This window comes from Mauremys reevesii, unplaced genomic scaffold (assembly GCF_016161935.1).
Source record: "Mauremys reevesii isolate NIE-2019 unplaced genomic scaffold, ASM1616193v1 Contig13, whole genome shotgun sequence".
In the NCBI taxonomy this organism is placed as follows: Eukaryota; Metazoa; Chordata; order Testudines; family Geoemydidae; genus Mauremys; species Mauremys reevesii.
The window spans coordinates 596,784-620,320 of record NW_024100749.1 but is presented as its reverse complement, the minus strand read 5'-3'; the positions used below and the strand labels follow the sequence as shown (position 1 = coordinate 620,320).

At 49.4% G+C, this 23,537-nt stretch overlaps 1 long non-coding RNA gene across 1 annotated transcript; it reads left to right on the top strand.

Annotated features, from left to right (window-relative positions):
• The first annotated feature begins 16,754 nt into the window (after nucleotides 1-16,754).
• LOC120392976 lies at nucleotides 16,755-20,077 on the top strand. The gene is made up of 3 exons (XR_005591838.1): nucleotides 16,755-16,802; nucleotides 17,572-17,619; nucleotides 19,692-20,077. It is a non-coding gene; the product is annotated as an uncharacterized LOC120392976 (long non-coding RNA).
• Nucleotides 20,078-23,537: the final 3,460 nt, after the last annotated feature.

The window sequence follows — 23,537 nt, the reverse complement described above, 5'->3', positions numbered from 1 at the left end:
TACGCAACACAGCTTCCAAGACAATAGCTAAGGAGCTAGTACAGATCTTTTCCCGGGTTGGGCTTCCCAAGGAGATGCTGACTGATCAAGGGACACCTTTCGTGTCTAAGTTGATGAAAGATCTCTGTTCATTGCTCCATGTACAAGCCCTACGAACCTCTGTATACCACCCACAAACGGACGGCCTTGTGGAAAGGTTCAATAGGACCCTCAAGGCCATGATCCGGAAAGTGGTGAGCCGGGATGGGAAAGACTGGGATACCCTATTGCCTTACCTCATGTTTGCCATCTGGGAAGTTCCACAAGCCTCCACAGGCTTCTCTCCATTCGAACTACTATATGGGCGCCACCCCCGAGGCATATTGGATATAGCCAGAGAAGCCTGGGAAGAGGAGCCAAATCCCGGAAGGAACATAGTCGAGCATGTAATACAGATGAGGGATCGGATAGCCCGAGTTACACCCATTGTACGAGAACATTTGGAGAAAGCACAGGAGACCCAACGGACCCATTATAACCACCAAGCAAAGCTTCGACGGTTCCAACCAGGGGATCGAGTAATGGTCCTGGTGCCCACAGCAGAAAGCAAGCTGTTGGCCCAGTGGCAGGGACCCTATGAAGTGATTGAAGCCGTGGGAGAGGTAAACTATAAGGTGCTGCAGCCAGGCCGCAGGAAACCGGAGCAAATTTACCACATCAATCTTCTAAAACCTTGGCATGATCGAGAGGCATGCTTAGTCACCCAGGAGACCCTTCCCCAGGAGGATAACTTACACGAGCAAGTGAAGATATCACCCGACTTGACGCCAATCCAAAAGATCGAGGCAGCCGACATGATTAATCGCAATCGAGATGTGTTCTCTACAAAACCGGGGCGGACGACTGAGACCTATCACCATATCTGCACGATCCCTGGAGCCAAGGTAACACTGAGACCCTACCGAATCCCAGCAGCCAAAAGAGAAGAAATCAAGGCCGAAGTAAAGAAAATGTTAGAATTAGGCATTATTGAAGAATCCTACAGTCAGTGGTGCAGTCCAATCGTTCTAGTGCCCAAACCTGATGGTACCACGAGATTCTGTAATGACTTTCCCCGACTGAATGAAGTATCCCAATTTGATGCATACCCCATACCACGCATCAACGAACTGGTTGACCGACTGGGTAGTGCCCGATTCTTAACTACACTGGATCTGACAAAAGGGTATTGGCAGATTCCCCTGACTAAAGAAGCTAAAGAAAAGACAGCGTTCTCCACCCCAGATGGGCTATTCCAGTACACTGTTCTCCCTTTTGGGTTACATGGGGCCCCAGCCACATTCCAGCGCCTCATGGATAAGCTGCTGCGCCCCCATACTAGTTATGCAGCTGCATACCTAGATGATGTCGTCATCCATACGCCAGACTGGGGAACCCACTTGGAGAAAGTTGAGGCAGTGCTACGCACCTTAAGGCGGGCTGGCCTCACCGCTAATCCTGCTAAGTGTGCCATAGGACTAGCAGAGGCTAGGTACCTGGGATATATTGTAGGAAGAGGTATAGTGAAGCCCCAAACTAATAAACTAGAAGCGATTCAAAACTGGCCCTGGCCGACCCGGAAGAAGCAGGTCCGTGCATTCCTAGGCGTGGTAGGCTACTACCGACGGTTTATTCCCCACTTCGCCAGTAGGGCAAGTCCTCTAACGGATCTGGTGAAGGCTCGAGGTCCAGACATGGTGAAGTGGACCGACGCTGCAGAAGGGGCGTTTATAGACCTTCGGACAGCCCTCTGTAATGACCCCATACTCATAGCCCCGGACTTTACCAAGGAATTTATTTTACAGACAGATGCCTCTGAGGTGGGGTTGGGGGCAGTTCTGTCCCAAATGATTGGAGATGAAGAACACCCGATTCTCTACCTAAGCAGAAAGCTGCTCCCACGAGAACAGAAGTATGCAGTAGTCGAGAGAGAATGCCTCGCTGTCAAATGGGCCATGGAGACGCTGCGTTATTACCTCTTGGGCCGGCGATTTACTCTTGTGACAGACCACGCACCCCTCCAGTGGATGCAGAGAAATAAGGAAAAGAATGCAAGGGTCACCAGGTGGTTCTTATCCCTCCAACCATTCCAGTTCCGTATACGGCATAGGGCTGGATGCCACCACGGCAACGCTGATGGTCTTTCATGAGCACACTGCCTGGCATCCCAAGTTGCCCAACCCTATGGTGTTGAGCAGAGGCGGGGGATATGTGATGGAGCAAGGCCGGATGGCTACAGGAAAGTACTGAGGAGCAGGTATGTTAGCTCCAGGCTAAGCAAATCCCTAGTACCATGGGAACCAAAATGGCAGTTGCTTCAGGCTAATCAAGGCACCTGGGGCCAATTAAGAACTTTCTAGAAGGCACCGGAAAGAGCTACATTGATTGGAGCACCTGCAGCCAATCAGGACAGGCTAATCAAGGCACCTGGTATAAAAAGGGGAGCTCACTCCAGTCTAGGGGGAAGGAGCTAGAGGAGAGAAGTGCGTGTGAGGAGCTGGGAGCAAGAGGCACAAGGAGCTGAGGCTGAGAGGGTGTGCTGCTGGAGGAGTGAGGAATTATCATACCATCAAGCATTATCAGACACCCGGAGGAAGAACCTGTGGTGAGGATAAAGAAGGTGTTTGGAGGAGGCCATGGGGAAGTAGCCCAGGGAGTTGTAGCTGTTATAAGAAGCACTATAGACAGCTGCAATCCACAGGGCCCTGGGCTGGAACCCGGAGTAGAGGGTGGGCCCGGGTTCCCCCCAAACCTCCCAACTCCTGATCAGACACAGGAGGAGTTGACCCAGACTGTGGGTTCCACCAGAGGAGAAGATCACTGAGGTGAGCAAATCCGCCAAGAAGCGCAGGACCCACCAAGGTAGAAGAGGGACTTTCTCACAGTATGTATCATCTTTGTATCATGAGTTATAAATATATATATGACGTATTGATATCTCAAACTTGTTCTGTGTATCTGGGTGACACCCCCAGACAGGTTGTCCATGATGGGCCATCAAACATGCCAGAGAGTGCTGATGCCAATCAGCTGTACAATGAACCCATTGAGAGAAGCCAGGGACTACACCTATGAGTTAGCAGGACATGTAGGGACATGCCTGTGGATAGGGGACTCCAAGAGCTTTTCTATGCCTATGTGCTGTGAGCTTGTGTTTGGGACAAAGGAAATACAAGCCACATGGCTAAAAATTTAAAAAGCAGCTGCATCATCTTCCTTTTGTCTTCAATAATCCTGCTTCCTACCTCTGGAGCAACTTCCCTACAAACTGAAGCTTTGAACAAAGGATTGATAGATCCACCTAAGCTTTGGTGTGGTCCAGAGGGACTTTACAAGCTAGCAAAATCACCAATTCTGCTAAGACCCTGATATATGGACTCTGAAGTCATATGTATGTATCTGATTGCTTTGATAATTTAATAACCCTCCTTGTTCTTTTCCTTTCTTTTATGACAAAGCTTTAGTTTTAGTTACTAAAGGATTGGCTGGCAGCGTGGTATTTTGGGTAAGATCCAAACTTGCATTGATCTCAGGGCCGCCCAGAGGATTCCGGGGGCCCGGGCCAGGCCCTGCGAGAGTTCGCTCCGGAGGCCCCGGAAAACTCTCGTGGGGGCCCCTGCTGGGCCCGGGGCCTGTGGCCAATTGTCCCACTTGCCCCCCCCCCCCCCCGGGCGGCCCTGACTGATCTGGTAATGTGGCTCTTTGGGAGAATCTGCTCTTTTTACAGCCTACCCTGACCTTAGCATTTCCAGTGTGGGCAACCCTAGGTACCTCGGGTCAGAAATGTAATAGTGACAGTCCAGTCCCTTGGTCTTTACTCAGACTGAGCTCTCAGCTAAGCCAGTGGGAGTGTTGCCTGGATCTGGACTGAAGGCCTGGGTCCCTGGTGGTTCTATTACACTGATTTAGTTTTTTGGCATGTACTATATGAAGCCTTCCAAGGCAGGGGCGGCTCTACGAATTCCGCCGCCCCAAGCAGGGTGGCGCACTGCGCCGCTCGCACTGCCGGGCGCTGGTCCCGTGCCTCCGCAGGACCTCCTGCAGACGTGCCGCTAGTCTCGCGCCTACGGTGGAGCTTCCGCAGGCATGCCTGCGGGAGGTCCACACAAGCCGCGGGACCAGCGCACCCACCGCAGTCATGCCTGCGGGAGGTCCAGTCGTCCCGTGGCTCCGTTGGACCTCCCGCAGGCATGACTGCGGAAGGTCCGCCGGACCCGCCTGCCACCCTCCCGTTAAAATGCCGCCCCACGCGCGCGCTTGGCGTGCTGGGGTCTGGAGCCGGCACTGTTCCTAGGAGAGTATCTAGAAAAAATATATAAACAAAACACCCCACTGACATCTGCCACATCCATTCTATCCCCGGCGCAGCGCAGATGGGCACTGACCTGCTATGGAAACTGTTGATATTTTCTCTCGGTTGAGGAGCGGGTTCCTGACAGAACAGGACAAGTCCTGGTTGGAATGTTCTGTTATAACAATAGAAATCTGGCTGTGAAACAGGCCGTTGGCCTCCTTAGATATTTTTTCAGAGGCAGATGATAACAGCTGCCCATAGTGATCTCTCCACTGAGCCTCAGGTTCTGGATGCCAGCCTGCCAATCGACACACAACCCAGATCCCTCCGTCCTGGTGGCCATCAACAGAGATGTGGGGGTCAGAGCCTGAAACTAGAGACGAATGGAATAAACCTGTGTTAATTCTATGCATTTAGCAAAGAGAACAAGAGGAGGAAGAATGAATTAATTCTCCCTCTGCATGCACAGAACCCAGGGTCACCGGAAACTATGTCAACATGCATGGCAAGTGTTTCTCAGAGGGTCGGGAGATCTTTTCCCTCCTCTATAATTTCCTGATACTTGTCTCTACCTGTGGAACTTAGATCCTGAGTGTGTCCTCAATGGAAAATAATAAGGCAATTCCAATAGAAAGCGAACAGAGAAAACGGCAAGTTAATAAATAAATAAAATAAATAAATAAATATGTGCCCAGCTCCTGAGAAGTGCTGAGAGCTCAGGCACTTCATTGGGAATCACCAGCACTGCTGCCCCTGCTGCTCAGTAACTAGAATCTGAAAGGGGATTCTGGGTATCAATGTGTGAATGAGAAGCATCCAGAGTCCTCTCACAATGAGCTCTCCTGCCCCATTTATTACACTGTTAGTGAGGTAAAACAAGCTACAGACCTGCCACTTGCAGTTTCGTATGAAGGCTTCTTCATACGAAACATTGGACTGAAAGAAAAACGTGTACTGTCCATGGTCAGAAAGTTGGACATTGCGTATTCTCAGGGAAACACTCCCATTGGTGATATTGTCTTTCAGCAGCTCTGTCCTGCCCCGATATCCCGGCATCTGCTCTCTGTACTGATCCTGCCCATCCTTATACCGGTGCACAACTGCAGAGAACTTGAATCAGAACCACCTCAGCTCCATGGTCTCAGCGCTCATCCTGGGGGAGAGGTGGCAGGACAGGACGGCCTCCCCACCTAGGGAGGCAGTGATTGGGTAGCCAGGTCCCCTCACTGTGAACTGTTCTGTGAAATGTATCAAGGGGAAATGAAAATTAAATTGGAGAGGAACCAAAACAGACAGAAATGTAAGTGCAGCCAGATGCTTATTCCCATCTTTTGAAGTGTTCAAAAATCAGGAGTCAACCTCCTGAAAAAACCAAGGGATTGGCTTAAAAATAGAGACTTTTTTTAAATAATAAAATTGGGCTTGTTCTCTGCCTTCTGATTTCTGAACCTTTAAAGTTGACTTGGGTCACATTTCCAAGCATTTATCTGCAACCACAAGGGACAGAAACTTACTTTAAAACAAAATGAAAGCTGAGAGTCTCACCTAATCACAGGCCTGCAAGAGTTGTGGCTTTAAGAAACACATCAAATATCATGAGACTTGGGATAAAATTCTGTGAGCTGGTAACAATGAGGGGACGTCTACACCTTGAGCTGGAGCTGTAATTTCCAGTGGGGTAGACATGCACCCACTAGCTCTGAGTGAGCTAGTGTGAGAAAGTGTAGCCGTGGTGGTGTGAGCGGGGGGATGGGTTAGCTCTCCTGGTATGATCCTGCCCAGGGCCTAGGTAGATATTCAGGGAGGCTGCTCATGCCACTGTGTCTACTCTGCCATTTATAGCAGGACAGCTTGATCAGAGCTAGCGCAGGTACGTCTACCCCATCTGGAGACAGCAAGGAGAAACATCTTACGTATTAAAGGCTTCTACAGTGCTAACTAATGGCTTAACGGTGTGGGAAGGGGAGGGAGAGCTGGAATGTTGGAGGGGAAGGGGGGGGCTACACATTGTGAGGGATGGTGCGGCAGGGGGTGGAGAAGGAGACCAACTCAGCAGTTTTCTCTCACCCTTACAATCACTGTAAGCACCGGGGAACCGTCACAATGCTGGGACATAGACTGTATCTGAGATTTCTCTCACCAGTGCTGTTAGCAACTACACACTGCAAATACTTCAAAGCCTGACCCTTATCCCCATTCCACTATAACAAAATGAATACGTGGGGCAAGGAGTGCTGAGGAACAACACAGCAGCCATGTGACCTAGCAGAGAGACTACTGGACTTGAACTATTCCTGGCTCTGCCACTGGCCTGCTGGATGACCTTGGGCAACTATCTTCACTGTTCCGTGCCTCAGTTTCCCCATCTGTAAAATGGGAATAATGAATAAAGATCCTTGAGCGCTATTGATGAAAAATACTATAGAAAAGCTAAGGATTTTTGTTATCTAGCCACAGTCGTGTATCAACTGCAAACCTAAGTGAGAACTACAACTGTCTGCTACAAAGAGTCCTTTCTGCTCAAGAAACTAGGAAGGAAAGTCACTGATAAAATCTTTGCTACTGCAGAGTTAAGGTTCTCAACGGTATCTCAGAACCGTCAACAGAGATGTGGGGGTCAGTTCGGCAAAACTCAGACCTCTGAAAACCAGCAAATGCGGAATTAAGGTACCTGCCAAAGCGACCTTAACTCTGCCCTGTTTGAGCGATGACCTGATACACCCATGGCGCACAGACCCACACCTTGCCTGTGCAGATAGAGCACGTCACTCAGACAACTGCAGCACAAACACCTTCTCCTTGTTGAGGGAACATTTGTTTTAGGTGAGCTGTGCCGTACAGGAGCTACCCACCCCTGTTCTGCCCTCAACACTGAGCGACTGCCCAGAAACAGCCCCACATTTGTTACTTTTTACAAGCCCTTCACCCCCTTTTACAAGCCCTTCACCCTCACTCCCAGGATTCCATCTAGCACTATATGTTCCCTTACCCAGCATTAAACACACCAACAATCCCCGTGGCAAGCAGACCCCTGAGCCCTGCTTCTGACACAACTACACAGCTCAGGACTGAAATAAAGGATGCAGGATCCCTCCCCTCTCTCCTTTCATCACATGCGAGGGGGTGGGGGGGAGGCTCAGACCCAGATCTCCTCATATCACAAGCACAGCTCTACCAAGCTGCTCCAGCTAATGTCTCCACCATTTAATACAGCTGCACCTAGCACAGTGAATGCAGCTGGGGTGGGTAGAGATGTGTATAATTATAATTTTGACACTCTCCTTCATAAGGAACAGTATTATGGACACCATAGGTGCAAACTCCGTTGGTGCTGGAGCACCCCTGGAAAAAATAGTGGGTGCTCATCACCCACCAGCCACCCACCAATCAGCTGTTCAGAAGGTCCCGCAGATCAGCTCCTCCCCCGCAGCACCTCCTACCTGCTGCTCATCAGCTGTCCAGTGATGGGCAGGAGGAGGAGGAGCAGGGGCAGGAGCCTTGGGGCAGAGCAAGGGTGGGAAGAGGGGAGCAAGGGTGGGGCCTTGGGGTAAGAGGAGGCATGGGGGCAGGGCCTCAAGGCAGAGCAGGGGTGGAGCACCCCTCGGGGAAAGCTGAAAGTTGGCCCCTGTGAAATACAGGAATTTAGAGATGTGCCCCGGAAGCTGGGGTTGAGAACAGAGCGTAGCCGTGTTCAGCAATTCACTACAGAAGCTCTCTGGTTTGTTTTATTAAAAGTTTTATTCCTTTCTAATAAAGCGGTTTGTTGTTTAATGAACCCCAAGATCATTACATGGGGTCAGAGGTGCTGAATGAGAAGGAGGCTACAGTAATTTTGATGTTAACTCCTGTGTTTGTAGCTGAAAGCAGAGGCAAGGGGAGCACATGCAGCAGCAAACAGAGAAGGACAACGGCTTTTGAATGTAATAAGTCAATGATAGCCATCATGACGGGAATCCTCTCCAGACATGGAATTCCAAATGAAGTCTTTAGCGATAATGGGCTTCAATTTTCCATTGCAGATTTTAGGCAATTTGCCATAGATCAGGGGTAGACAACCTATGGCACGTGTGCCGAAGGCAGCGCGTGAGCTGATTTTCAGTGGCACTCACGCTGCCCGGGTCCTGGCCGCCAGTCCGGGAGGCTCTGCATTTTAATTTAATTTTAAATGAAGCTTCTTAAACATTTTAAAAACCTTACTTACTTTTCATACAACAATAGTTTAGTTATATATTATAGACTTATAGAAAGAGATCTTCTAAAAAGGTTAAAATGTATTACTGGCACGCGACACCTTAAATTAGAATGAATAAATGAAGACTCGGCACACCACTTCTGAAAGGTTGCCAACCCCTGCCACAGACTGTAGTTCAGACAAATCAAGAGGACACATTTTGACGAATCAAAGGGATCTACAATTAATTCCAGAAAGTTCCAACACATTGACAGTGGACGTGGACTCTGGCATTTCCCAACTGACTGATCCTTTATCATCAACAGACAAAGGAGAAACTAACAGGGAACAACACAGACTAATGAAAAGCTGATGCTGAGGGAATGTCTACACTACCAGAGTAGTTTGATTCTACTTAAATCGAATTTGTGGAACCGATTTTACAAAGTTGAACTTGTGTATCCACACTAAGGACAGTAATTCGACTTTGTGAGTCCACACTAATGGGGCAAGCGTCGACACTGGAAGCGGTGCACTGTGAGCAGCTATCCCACAGTTCCCACAGTCCCCGCTGCCCATTGGAATTCTGGGTCAAGCCCCAAATGCCTGCTGGGGGAAAAATGTGTAGAGGGTGGTGTTGGGTAACTGTCGTCATTCAACCATCACTCCCACCCTCCCTCCCTCCCTGAAAGCGCCGGCGGGAAATCAGTTCGCGCTCTTTTCTGGTGAGTGACAGCGCGGACGCCACAGCACTGCGAGCATGGAGCTCGCTGCGATCATCACTGCAGTTATGGCCGTTGTCAACTCCTTGCACCTTATCGTCCACCTTTTCCACAGTCAGATGCTGCGAAATCGAGCGAGGAGGCAACGGCAGCGCGGTGAGGACATGAAGTCTGAGAGTGGCACAGACCTCTCACAAAGCAGGGTACGCCGCGCCGTGGAGATCATGGTGGCAATGGGTCATGTTCATGCTGTGGAACGGCGATTCTGGGCCCGGGAAACAAGCACGGACTGGTGGGACCGCATAGTGCTTCAGGTCTGGGATGAATCACAGTGGCTGCGAAACTTCAGGATACGTAAGGGGACTTTCCTTGAACTGTGTGAGTTGCTGTCCCCTGCCCTGAAGTGCAAGGACACCCGGATGCGAGCAGCCCTGACTGTGCAGAAGCGAGTGGCCAAAGCCCTCTGGAAACTTGCAATGCCAGACAGCTACCACTGTCAGCTACCAGTAGCGAACCACTTTGGCGTGGGCAAATCTACCGTGGGGGTTGCTGTGATGCCAGTAGCCCACGCAATCATCGAGCTACTGCTCTCAAAGGTAATGACCCTGGGAAACATTCAGGTCATCATAGATGGCTTCGCTGCGATGGGATTCCCAAACTGCGGTGGGGCTATAGATGGAACTCACATCCCTATCCTGGGACCGGACTACCAGGCCAGCCAGTATATTAACCGAAAGGGCTACTTTTCAATGGTGCTGCAAGCACTGGTGGACCATAGGGGACACTTTACCAACATCAACATCGGATGGCCGGGCAAGGTTCATGACGCGCGTGTGTTCAGGAACTTTGGTCTGTTTAGACGCCTGCAGGAAGGTAGTTTCTTCCCGGACCACAAAATAACTGTTGGGGATGTGCAGATGCCTATAGTGATCCTCGGGGATCCAGCCTACCTGCTAATGCCCTGGCTCATGAAGCCCTATACAGGCGCCTTGGACAGTGACAAAGAACTCTTCAACTACCGGCTGAGCAAGTGCAGAATGGTGGTGGAGTGTGCTTTCGGATGTCTCAAGGGGAGATGGAGGAGCTTACTGACTCGCTTGGATCTCAGCGAAACCAATATCCCCATTGTTATTGCAGCTTGCTGTGTGCTCCACAATCTCTGTGAGAGCAAGGGGGAGATCTTTATGGCGGGATGGGAGGTTGAGGCAAATTGCCTGGCTGCTGATTACGCTCAGCCAGACAGCCGTGAGATTAGAAGAGCCCAGTGGGAAGCGCTGTGCATCCGGGAGGCTTTGAAAGCTAGGTTCCTCAGCGAGCAGGGTAACCTGTGACTATTAAGTTTGTGTACAGAGAAGCTGAACGTGCCCCCGTTTCTTTACCCAGTTAATGTTGACTATCCTCTGCAGTTACATACCCCGTTCCCCCCCTTCCAACACACGTTTAAAAATAAAATACATGGAACTTTGTTAATTAACACCATTTTCTTTATTACTGATTTCGCGGTAAAGGGTTGAAACTGGGACACGGACTGTGCTGGGTAGGGTGTGCAGTGATGTAAAGACCACCTGTAAACTCGAGGAATGACAGACTCCTGCTCCCGGAGCGGTCCACAGTGGTGGACTGATTGTTTCAACGGAGCCTGCCACCCTTCCTTTTCGGGACTCGGTGTGTGGGGGCTATGTGACTTTGTGGCGGGGGAGGACGGTTACAGATCCCCTGCTGCGTGGCTCTGTGATCCAGGATAAGGACCGCTGCATAAGATCTCTAACCGCCCTCCCCCATGCCACAAAGTCACATAGCCTCCCCCCCCCCACCCCAGAACATGAAAACCACCTCTCAGACTGACCAGGGTGCCTAGTGACTGCACTGTGTGTGTGACCTGCTGCTGAACCTGCCCCCATGTCTGTACACTGGTAAAGATGACTGTCCTGTCCAATTACCAACCCCCTAACCCCCTTCAAACACAGTCTCCCCTAAAAGAACAGGACGGAACCAGTAATTAACAGAAAAGTATTTTTTATTATCAACTAGACAGTTAGGGGATGAAACTGGGACGGGGGCTTGGGTGAGGTGGGAAGGAAAGGACTTATCAAACTTTTGGGAATGAGAGACTTCTTGCAATTGAGCAGTCTGCAGGGGTGGAGTGACAATTTTCATGGCCCCTGTCGTCCCTCCTTCTTGTTACTTTGGGTTAGGGGGGTATGGGACTTTGTGGCGGGGGAGGGCGGTTAGAGATAGAGTGCAGTGGGGCTCTGTCCTCCTGCCTCCGGTCCTGCAGAACATACACAAGGCGCCGGAGCGTGTCCGCTTGCTCCCTCATTAGTCCAAGCAGCGTTTGAGTCGCCTGTTGGTCCTCTTGCCGCCACCTGTCCTCCCGTTCGCTGTGTGAGCACTGGTATTGCGACATGTTCTCCCTCCATTGTGTCTGCTGGGCTGCCTCGGCTCAGGAGCAGCCCATAAGTTCAGAGATCATCTCGTCCCGTGTCCTTTTCTTTCGCCGCCTAATCTGCACCAGCCTCTGTGACGGGGATGCCGGGGTAGGTCGGGAGACAGTCGCAGCTGTGTGATGGGAAAAAGGGAGTGAATTCCTTACAAAGATACATTTTTGCGAACAATGAACATAGTCTAGTCTGTCTCTGTGAACAAGACCATGCACAGCACCTATCCCATGCACACTCAGGACAAGTTCGAATTTTTGGCCTTCGCATTCATTGCCTGGGGTCTTGCACTGGAGATCAGACAAGCGGGGCAGGACAGCAGAATTCGTGTAGTGAGCAGACATGGTAAGCCGTAGACTTTTGGCTGCTTAAAACTTAATTTTTAACAGTGCCCTCATGTCACACTCAAAGCAATGCTCATAGCGTTTGCAAGTTCCTGCTGCCGGCAATCCAGAAGGCATGATCTCTGCCCCTGTTCCACCCCCTCGCGGCTGTCCCCGGGAAAGATCCCTGTATGCTGCCCCTCTCCCGCCTCCACCACGTGGCTGTAAACCGCCGGTTATTGTTATGTGACAGAGATAAAGACCGCATGCTGCGTGAAAGCCAGCAAAAACCAGGGGCCTATGCCGCCATGCTCATCGAGGCAATGATCCCAGAGTACCTGCTGTTAGCCTGGCGCGGAAAAGTGTGCTACCACAGAGGACCCAATAAGGCCGCTCTCCCCAGGAACCTCCTGCGGAGGCTTTTCGATTACCTCCAGGAGAGCTTCGTGGAGATCTCCCAAGAGGATTTCTGTTCTATCCCCCTTTATATTGACCTTCTTTTCACATAGTTAACATTCCAGTTCTGTTAAAAATAAATGTTTACATGTTTAAAGCACTTACCGACTGATCCTTCCCCTGATTCAGGGTCCGGGTTAATGGCTGGGGAGGGTTAGTAGGGGATCTCCGTGAGGGTGATGAAGAGATCCTGGCTCTCAGGGAAATCAGCGTTGTAAGCGCTGTCGACTGCCTCGTCCTCCTCATCTCCTTCCTCATCTTCCCTGTCTGCGAACATCTCCGAGGAACCGGCCGTCGACACTAGCCCATCGTCAGAGTCCATGGTCAGTGGTGGGGTAGTGGTGGCGGCCGCACCTAGAATGGAATGCAGCGCCTCGTAGAAGCGGCATGTCTGGGGCTGGGATCCGGAGCGTCCATTTGCCGCTTTGGTCTTCTGGTATCCTTGTCTCAGCTCCTTGATTTTCACGCGGCACTGCATTGCATCCCGGCTGTATCCTCTGTCTGTCATGGCTTTGGAGATCTTCTCGTAGATCTTCGCATTCCATTTTTTGGAGCGCAGCTCCGAAAGCACAGACTCATCTCCCCACACAGTGATCAGATCCAAGACTTCCCGATCAGTCCATGCTGGGGCCCTCTTTCTATTCTGAGATTGCATGGACACCTCTGCTGGAGAGATCTGTATCGTTGCCAGTGCTGCTGAGCTCGCGACGATGTCCAAACAGGAAATGAGATTCAAACTGGCCAGACAGGAAAAGGAATTCAAATTTTCCCGGGGCTTTTCTTGTGTGGCTGGTCAGAGCATCCGAGCTCGGACTGCTGTCCAGAGCGTCAACAGAGTGGTGCACTGTGGGATAATTCCCGGAGCTACTAGCCTCGAATTCCATCCACACCTAGCCTAATTCGACATGGCCATGTCGAATTTAGCGCTACTCCCCTCGTCGGGGAGGAGTACAGAAATCGATTTTAAGAGCCCTTTATGTCGAACTAAATAGCTTCGTTGTGTGGACGGGTGCAGTATTAAATCGATTTAACGCTGCTAAATTCAACATAACCTTCTAGTGTAGACCAGGCCTTAGAAGAATTGGAATGTTAGAGAGGATCATGAACTGCTCCCAGACAATGAATGGAGAGCAGCATCAACATTGGTCAAACATATCACTGGTTGTGACTTATTTGCTTGGTCATAAAAGAGAACAACAAAGACCAGCGTTTCCTCTCTGTCAATAGCCCCCTCCTCAGCCAATCAAGGTTGAGACTTTGAGGGGTGGGAGGCTAAGGGTTCTCATCAAATAGCCCAAAGAATGGTAGAGGTTACCACCGAGAGGATCACTCTCAGAGCACTATTCCAGTTTCACCTCTCTGTGAGGGCACACAGAGCTCCTGGTGGTGGGAGGACAGCAGAGGAAAAGGACAAAGGAAGCAAGAAGAGAAAGGTAGGAGGGACAGAGGAAAAGGGAAAACAAAAAGGAGAAACCCCAATGTCCCCGCTAATTCTAAGGGACAAAGTCCTAGGTCAGAAATAAAATGTTGCCCCCACAATCTAGTGTTTTCTTTTCCTAAAAATCAGCCGGCACCTGATGGATCAGACTGAACAGGTTCCAATCTTCTCCAAGGCTGTTACCTTCTATACAGGGACATCTGTTTTCTAGCAAAATGAAGAAAAGAAAAGGAGAAAACTCCAAAGAGGGTCCTCCTTGCGCTCACGTACGTGAAAGTGAATTCTCTCCCAGTCCTCAAGGAGAGACCTCGAGAAGGAGATGTGCTGAAGCAAAGCCAAAGAGATCTCCAAGGTTGCCCCTGTCCTGCACCCCTGTCTTGCCTGACTGATGTCAAGATCTCTCTGTGAGATCATCGCCTCCCCACCACCTTTGTCCAATAGGCTGAGGTCCTGCCAAAGGCCCTTGTGATGTCACTGCCACTCCCACCCTTCCCCTGTAGTGCTGATATCCTACCCCTGTCCAGCCACATTGGATGTTTGAGCTGCTTCCCCTGGATCACCCCACTCAATGACTCTTCATTGTGGGGATGACACCGACTACACAGTAGAATATGAGACGCTCTTCCCCAGGCCGCAATCAGCTTTTCATAAGTTAGTAGACTTTATGGCCAGAAGGAACCATTAGAGCATTTAAACCGATCCCTTGCGTATCCTAAGGCCTCCTGTATGTCAGAAGATCTGGATTTTTCTTTTACTCAAGCATTTTCCAGAAAGGCATCTAGTCTTTATTAGAAGATATCAAGTGATGGAGAAGCCATCATTTCTCTTGGTAGTTTGTTCCAATGATGAATCACCCTCTTACAAATCTTATTGTCATTATACTTTTTCTGATTTCTGCTTCCATCCAGGGGGTCTTGTCATGCCTGTCTCTGCTAGATAAAAGCCCTTTTATACTCAACACTTTCTCTCCATGAAGTCAAGCAACTCACCTCTCATTCTTCTTTTGTACATACTGTCGGAGAAAAACTCAGTTCTCGCTTTTTTGTTTGGGTGCAGCAAAATCAAATACTTTATTATTTCTCCAGTAATTACAATGGAGGGAGAGAGTGCCATAGGACACAGGGTTGCCCCAGTCCCGGACAGGTCTCTCAACTGGTAAACAATTACAGCAAGCATTTATACTTTTGTTACAGACAATAACTAGCAATAATACAGACAATAATGAGCAACAACTGCATTTTGTTTATACATAAGCCATCCTGTTATCTTGTGTTTCTCACTCCTAGAAGACACCAGCGTGCATATTTGGTTATCAAGTTGCAAGGTCGTAATAACTTTTTACACAGTTCTTGTCCTCTCGCCTCACACTATCCTTGCTTCTACAAGTCTCACATCATTAGGGTTACAGTGTGGCCTGACTCTTGCTAACTATTATCTTGACTCTTGCTAACTGACTGACATGCATTAAAATCCCCTTCAAATCCTTGTTAATTCTTTCCCTGCTTCCACAATACTAAAAAGATTGAGCATTTTCAATGTCTTATTACAAGGCATCACTCAATTATGAATCTTTTCTGTACCCTCTCCAATTTTTTTAACATAATATTCAAAATGTGGACACAAGAAATGGATTCAACATTCCAATATCCGTCTCACCAATGCTGGATCACTTCCCTTTCCATACTCACCACTCTATCCATCCAAGAATGGCTTTAACCTTTTTTACCACAGTTTCACATGGACAGATTATGTTGAGCAGCTCGTCCACTATGGCCCCGAAATCCTTTTTAGGATCACTGCTTTCCAGCGGACTGTCCCCCATTCTGTAGGGTGCCGCCTGACTCCTTTGTGACTGGAAGTATGGGTTTGCCTATGGCTTTATTAAAACCTAATTATTCAGTAAGTATTTTAGAAGAACTAGCCCATTAGAGAGAGAATCATCAATTGCTCAAAGACAATGAATGGAGAAAAGCAGCAAGAGCAATCGAACACATGTGTGGTTATGGCTTATTTCCTTGGTCTTAAAAGCGAGTAACAAGGACTTGAGTCTCCTCCCTCACAATAGCCCCAAGCTCGCCCAATCAGCACTGAGACTCTGAGAATCAGAAAGCTGAGAGTTCTCACCAGATGTCCCAGGTCACCACCAGAGGGAGTCACTCTTAGAGCACTATTCCAGCCACATGTCTTTGGGAGGGCCTCCCGCAATGAGAGTTGGAGTGGAACCTCCCCCCTCCCACTGCCCCCCACTCCACATGCACAGACAGTGAAAGGAGAGCAGGGGGAAAGGACAAAGATGCAAGAGAAGAAGAGAAAGGTAGGCGGACAGAGGAAAAGGGAAAACAAAAAGGAGAAACCCCAATGTCCCCAGTGATTCTAAGGGACAAAGTCCTAGGTCGGAAATAAAATGTTGCCCCCACAAACTAGTGTTTTCCGTTTCTAGAATTCAGCTGGCACCTGATGGATCAGACTGAACAGATTCCAAACCTCTCGGAGGCTCTTACCTTCTATACAGGGACGTCTGTTTTCTAGCAAAATCAAGAAAAGAAAAGGAGAAAACTCCAAAGAGGGTTCTCCTTACGTTCACGTACGTGAAAGTGAATTCTCTCTCAGTCCTCAAGGAGAGACCTCGAGAAGGAGACGTGCTGAAGCAAAGCCACAGGGATCTCCAAAGTTGCCTCTGTCCTGCACCCCTGTCTTGCCTGACTGATGTCAAGATCTCTCTGTGAGATCATCGCCTCCCCACCACCTTTGTCCAATAGGCTGAGGTCCTGCCAAAGGCCCTTGTGATGTCACTGCCACTCCCACCCCTCCCCTGCAGTGCTGATGTCCTGCCCCTGTCCAGCCAGTGGTGAGCTGGAGCCGGTTCTCACCGGTTCCCAGGAACCAGTTGTTAAATTTAGAAGCCTTTTTAGAACTGGAAGCCTGAAACAAGCAGCAGGCAGGTAAGCTGGGGTGGGGGGGTGGGGTGAAGAGAAGTGTAGCGCGTGCAGCCCAGTCCAGCTCCATCTGAGCGGCTCCCCCTGGACTTGACCTGGCCCCGTCTGAGCGCCCCAGCTCAGTCCCAGCCAAGCACCTCTGGCTCGGGCTGGTCCCAGCCGAGTGTCTCTGACCCGACCCAGCTCAGGCCCTGCAGCACCAGTCCCGGCCGAGCGGCTCCAGCCCAGCCCGGGGAGTTGGGCCCCATCGCACCGGTCCCAGCCAAGTGGCTCCGGCCCAGCCCAGCCCGAGGAGTCGGGACCTGCGGTGCCAGTCCCGGTCCCAGCCGAGCGGCCCCGGCCCCGGCCCCAGGCAGTGCAGTAAGGGGGCAGGGAGCAGGGAGGGGGTGTTGGAAAAGGGCAGGGGAGTTCGGTGGGTTGTGGGGGGGGGCCAAGGGGCTAGATTAATGAGATTAATTCTCTGCTAGATTAATGATTCATCCTCACTGTTGAATATTTGTGCCCTATTTCTAATATGAATCGGTCTCTTTTGAGTTTCCAGCCACTGGGTCTTGTTATGCTTTTCTCTGCTAGATTAATGAACCTTTTAATACCTGATATTTTCTCTCCATGAAGTCACTTCAACACTTCAGTGATGTCACCTCCCGATCTTTTTGATAATCTAAACAGGCTGAGTTCTTTCAATAGCTCACTAGCAGGCATTTTACTCCAACCCTCAAAACGTTTCATTGCTTTTTGCTGCCCCATCTTCAATATTTCAAAATCTTTTTCAAAGGTGGACGCCAAAACTGGAGGCCGTATTCCAGGATCAGTGTCACTGATGGTGAGTCACCTCCCTGTGCTACTCACTGCTCTTTTCCTACATCTAATGATGGCGTTAGCCCTGGTCACCACAGCATCACACTGGGTGCTCATGTGGAATGGCTTGCCCAGCATGGCCCAAAATCCTCTTCACAGTTAGTGCTTTCCTGGATACACGTCCCCAGGCTGTAGGTGCGGCCTGCATGCTTTGCTGCTAGGTATAGGACCTTTCATTTAGTTCTTTTCTAACTTGTTTTCTTTGAATGGGTCCAGCTTATCAAGGGATCTGATTGCTCTGTGTCACTGCCCTGTCCTCAGCATTAATTACCACTCTGCTCGTATTTTATCACCCACAAGTGTTAGCGGCAGTGATTTTATATTGCATTGCAGTTCATTGATATTTATTTTCAAGAATCAGTCCTTGAGAGCCTCTTCATATCCCTAATGCCCAGAACCTGCTCTGCACAGCACAGCGAGAAAAGCCCGTCCAGCTCAGGTGTTCCATAGGGGCTAAGCACAGAACAAACTTAGGAGCTTGTGTTATCCATAAGTTCTGAATAAGATGTGGGGGTCATCAGTTTACAAAGACACTCTAGACCGGTAGCGTAGACAGGCCCCAAATGTATCTAAGTTTCCCGCCTTGCAAAATAGGAGAGAGAAAAAACATAACCTTGATTAGCTTCATGTTATAGTTGTGGAAACTGAGGCACACAGAAGCAAAGAGATTTGCTCATGGTCAAAAAGCCAGGAATAGAAAATGGCAGATCTGCTGATAGTCAGTCCTGGGCCCTAGCATGTTTATCCTGGCCTCTCTGCTTCAGTTCCAGTAGCAACCCGAGTAGAGGTTTTCTTCTTCTCCATGTTCTTTAACTTCACGTCACTGCAGAAGAAAGATTTTTTCTTACTGGCTGGCTCGAATGCATGGAGATGTCTTTCCAGAAGATGTGGTCTGGCTCAGTCACGTCATAGGTTTTCTGAAGGAAGCACTCGGTGACGTTCTAGGTCCTGTGTTATACACACGTTCTAGGGCTGTGCCATCCCTCCCTGCTGCTCCTTCTATCAGCTCTGCAGATGCCCCTCCCCCAACCCCCAGGGCATACACCCAGGTGGCAGCAACCCCCCCAACTGCCACTACGTCATCTCCTCCGCAACCATCTATAGTGGCCGGGGCCCCCCACCTTGACCAGGAAGCACGGCATCTGTTGCCTCCTGGTGCCCCCTTGCCCCAAGTAGAGAACTACGTGCAGGCGTTGGCGAGGGTGGTGGGGCCCATTGCCATCGAGGTAGTCTTCTTCCTAGCATCGGAGGCCACCACTCAGAAGGTGGTGGAGAAGGGCCTGGTGGTGGGGGCGTGTTCGGCCCCCTGGAGCCATTGGAAGACCTAGGTATCCAGTTAGTCCTGACCTCCGTCCCTCCCTTCCTGCCCAATGCTGCCCTGCTGCCTGCCCTTTCTACCCTGGGGCGACCAATCTCTGTCATCAGCCCTCTTCCATTGGGCTGCAAAGACCCCACCCGCCATCACGTCCTCGTTCCTCCAGCAGGTGCAACTTCAACTGCCACCGGCAGCGTGTGATGGAGAGGCGCTCGAGGGGTTCTTCCTCGTCCCCTACCATGGAGCCCACTACCGGGTGCATTATTCCACGGGGGAGGCCTGGTGCTACCTCTGCCAGGAGATGGGACACGTCCGGAGGGACTGTCCCTTGGCCCAGCACGGAGGGTGTAAAGAAACCATGTTCCAGGGGAGTCAGAAGGGTCTAATGATTATGGCACTGGACTAAGAATCAGGAGACCTGGGGTCTATTTCTGCCTTGCTGGGTAAGTCAGAAGTTCTTAGTGCGCAGACTGTAGATTAAAATAGGGTTGACTTCTTCAGGGACAAGAAACTGTCCAGAGCTGTGGCATTTGAGGCCCTTTCAATTATCCTGTGCTGGTTCCATCAGGCAGTTTGTGTTTCCACTGCTTGGTCTGAGTCTCTCTTAGAGACCTTTGAATGCTCTGGGTAACGTTCTCTGGTTTCATTGGAAAGACAGCAGAGAACCCAGGGAGTTACAGCAGGTTCTGGTCACCCTGCTGTCTCTGTCATATGCTTTGCAGGAGTTCATACAGGATCTCATGCCAGGCAAATGTCCTGCTTGGATTGGACTTAACTTTACAACTCGTGCCATGAAGTGGACCTGAGCAGATGGCTTCCCATTAAATCAAACACTTTGCATCTTTCCGCATGTTAAATACATCTGAAGTGTTTTTAAACATCAGCCAAGCTAATTGTTTATCATTATCTGCATTTATTATTGCTGCACAATAAAGCCTCTAACCAGCTCTAACACAGTGCAGCAACAACTTCTATTGCCTGCCTGCAGTGCTGGCACAGTGACAGCGTATTTATGCAAGTTTTGAGTTGCGAAAGTTTGGCCTGTATTTATTTATGTCTGAATAACACCAAAAGTTAGATTCTGACTGTGTGGAGACATCAGCTATTATAGAAACCACATTATAACGTTTATTTTGCTTACTATCGATGGGATTATAATAAAAATGTCATAGGAAAGAACCAAATGATGACTCCAGCCTGTGTTCTTGCACATGGGTTGTTAACCCTGGGAACTGCTGAGAGCAAATTTAATCGGACTATATCCAGTACCACAGAAGCGATACCAGTATGTACTGACAGCTACAGATGATTTTTCAAAAGAGGTAGAAGAATTTCCACTTAGAACTCTGACAGCACATGAGGTGGAGAAGACAACATGTAAAATTATATATCAACATGGCTGTCTAGAACTGATTCTGGCAGATCTAGGTTCTGAATTGAATCATGGGGTAACAGTTTACATTTTCACTATAAGGTCAATTACACAATCATGGCTGTGTGACAGGGGCTGTTAGCAGCTACAAACTGAGCCCTTTGCAAGTCGGAACGCTGGTCACTGAGAGCAGGGCCGCCCAGAGCGGGGGGCAAGAGGGGCAATTTGCCCCAGGCCCCGGGTCCCGCCAGGGCCCCCACAAGAGTTTTTCGGGGCCCCTGGAGTGGGGTCCTTCACTCGCTCCGAAGGGCCCGGAAAACTCTTGCAGGGCCTGGGCCAGGCCCCCGGATCTTCTTCGCTCCCGGTCTTCGCCGGCGGGGGGTCCTTCCGGGGCGGAACGACCCCCCGCCGGCGAATTACCGCCGAAGTGGGACCCGCAGTTGAAAGGCAGCCGTGTCTTCGGCAGTAATTCGGCAGCGGGGGGCCCTTCTGTTCCGGGACCCGGCGCCGAAGTGCCCCGAAGACCCGCGGCAGGGACCCCCCCACCGCTGAATTACCGCCGAAGACCTGGTTGCACTTCTGCGGCGGGTCCCGCTTCGGCGGCAGGGGGCCCCACTGCAGGTCTTCGGGGCACTTCGGCGGCGGGTCCCGGAACGGAAGGCCCCCCCCGCCGCCGAATTACCGCCGAAGCGGGGCCCCCCCCCCGCCGCCGAATTACCGCTGCCAAAGACCCAGGGCTCCCGGAATCCTCTTGGCAGCCCTGACTGAGAGCACCCAGGGCACCGGGTGCAGTTAGAGGAGGAGGGACTGAGTAGTTTGGGTTTGGAAGGGCAGAGGGGATCACTTGCACCTGTAGGGAGCCTGATGAGGTCACTAGCTCAGTGCTGAGAAGAAAGCAGCAGCATAAAAGTCTCAATTGGAGCAGGAAGGGGGCTCCTTGTAACCGCTGCTATGTTGTGATGCACCATAAAAAGTCATAAAGACGCTTGGTGGAGGTTCCCCGGCAGACTGCCTGCTGCTTCATTCACACAGAGAGGTCTGCCAGCCAGGGGTTGCAGGAACTGATGGGGGAGCCCATTCACAGTTAGAAATTTAAAAATGAACATTTCCTGCAATCTCTTCATGACACTTCATGCTGCAAATTGTGAGTGACAACACATTATTGTGTCTTGTCAGATAGGTTAATATACAACATGTTTTTTACTATTTACCAACATATTTCCCCATGTAATAACACAATAAGATTGGATAAGGGAACACAGTAATTACACATAATTCAGTGAGAAATAGGGAAAGGAACACAGATATTTCTGAAGGAAATTTTATGGAAAAAATTATCTATTTTTAGATTAATATTTCCCTGTGTTAAAAATTAGGAAAAACACATAGCTTTGATAAAAAGCACAAATGAATCCGTTAAAAGATAATTTTAGGGTATTTATTTTCAAATAATCAAGGTACGCTTAGAGCACTCTGCCATGAATGGCATATTGTGAATAAATCTCCAAAACTGAATTATTACATTGAAAATATTCATAATGCATCAAGTTTAAAACAAAAAGGAATGCTAGCAACGCCATGTGACGTGCCTCCCCATAGACTCTGCTCAGCTAGATCTTCAAAAAATTAGGTTCAGTCACTAATTTCAAGGAATTAGATCAATCAGTCACTATTTTTACAGAGCATTAGAGAAGATGGTGGACAGAACCCAGATGAATTGAGATGAATTTCCTGGAGAAACTTTCTATTCTTTGTACTCTAAACCTCACATGACAACAAAAATATCACCCTTTCAACTGATTTATGGCCGAGAAGAAAAGTTTGCCAAAAAGCTTCACCAAATTTCATGTTATGTGTCATTAAGTGCCAATGTCTTTAATACAATTAAGTTAATTTGTGATGATCCAGTAAAGGAACACAACCCCTTCTCTATTTCTTTGTCAAATAATATTTGTTGTGTCCTTATAACCAAGAACATGAAGATCCCAGCAGTATACTGAAATCAATAGTGCACAGTGACAGTACATTGCCTGCTAATAATATTTCAAAAGAAAAATAAAAACTGGAGATTGTAGAAGAGATTTCTATATATACGAAGAGAGCATTTGAGGTTGTGGACCCTGTTTTGAAAATTGATGTGAGAAAAAGAAAGGAAGAAGAGTCATATCTTTATTACCGATTATATGTAGCTAAAAAGTACATTGTAACTGAACAACCGAGGGCTTGGCTACACTGGAGAGTTGCAGCGCTGGTGGAGGCTTTACAGCACTGCAACTTAGTCACCATCCACACTTGCAAGGCACATACAGCGCTGCATCTCCCTGGCTGCAGCGCTGGCTGTACTCCTGCTCTGCCTCGGGTATAACGATTGCAGTGCTGGTGATGCAGCGCTGGAGTGCAAGTGTAAACAGTGATTAATCTTACTACGCTGTAACTGACTTCCGGAATTTTCCCATAATGCTTTTAACTAAATTACTGTCTTTGTTTTGTTATGATGCCTCTCTTTGTTTCGTTGTGAACTTGGGGCTCCGGGAGCTGCTTGTCTAAAAAACAAACACAGCTCCTGTTTGCTGTGAATGAGGCAGGCAGGGGGATGAATGTCTACAGCGAGTGTTTGCTTGAGGAGAGAAACAGCACCGGGGTGGCGGGGGGGGGGGAAGAAAGGGAGTCCGTCGGAGCAGCTGCTTATCTGGTCTGCAGGCTATTTGCATTTAAGAGTGAATGAGGGGTCAAGGAAATGGTCAGATTTTGCAAGGCAGGGAGCTGACACAGAATTTGCAAGGCAGGCTTTGCAAGGCAGGGAGCTGACACACAGTGTCGGCTCCAAAAATCCACTCTCTCTCTCTCCCCCGCTCCCTGTCACACTCCACCCCACCCCCCTCTTTTGAAAAGCACATTACAGCCACTTGAACGCTGGGATAGCTGCCCATAATGCACCACTCCCAACAGCGCTGCATATGCTGCAAATGTGGCCACACTGCAGCGCTGGTAGCTGTCAGTGTGGCCACACTGCAGCGCTTTCCCTACACAGCTGTACGAACACAGCTGTAACTCCCAGTGCTGCACATCTGCAAGTGTAGCCATGGCCCTAGTCTGACAATTTAATAGTTTATTTTGTTAAAATAAAAATTTTGGATTTCTTATAATTTCACAGTTGAAATACAAATTACGTTATTTAGAGAAGTTAAAATATAAT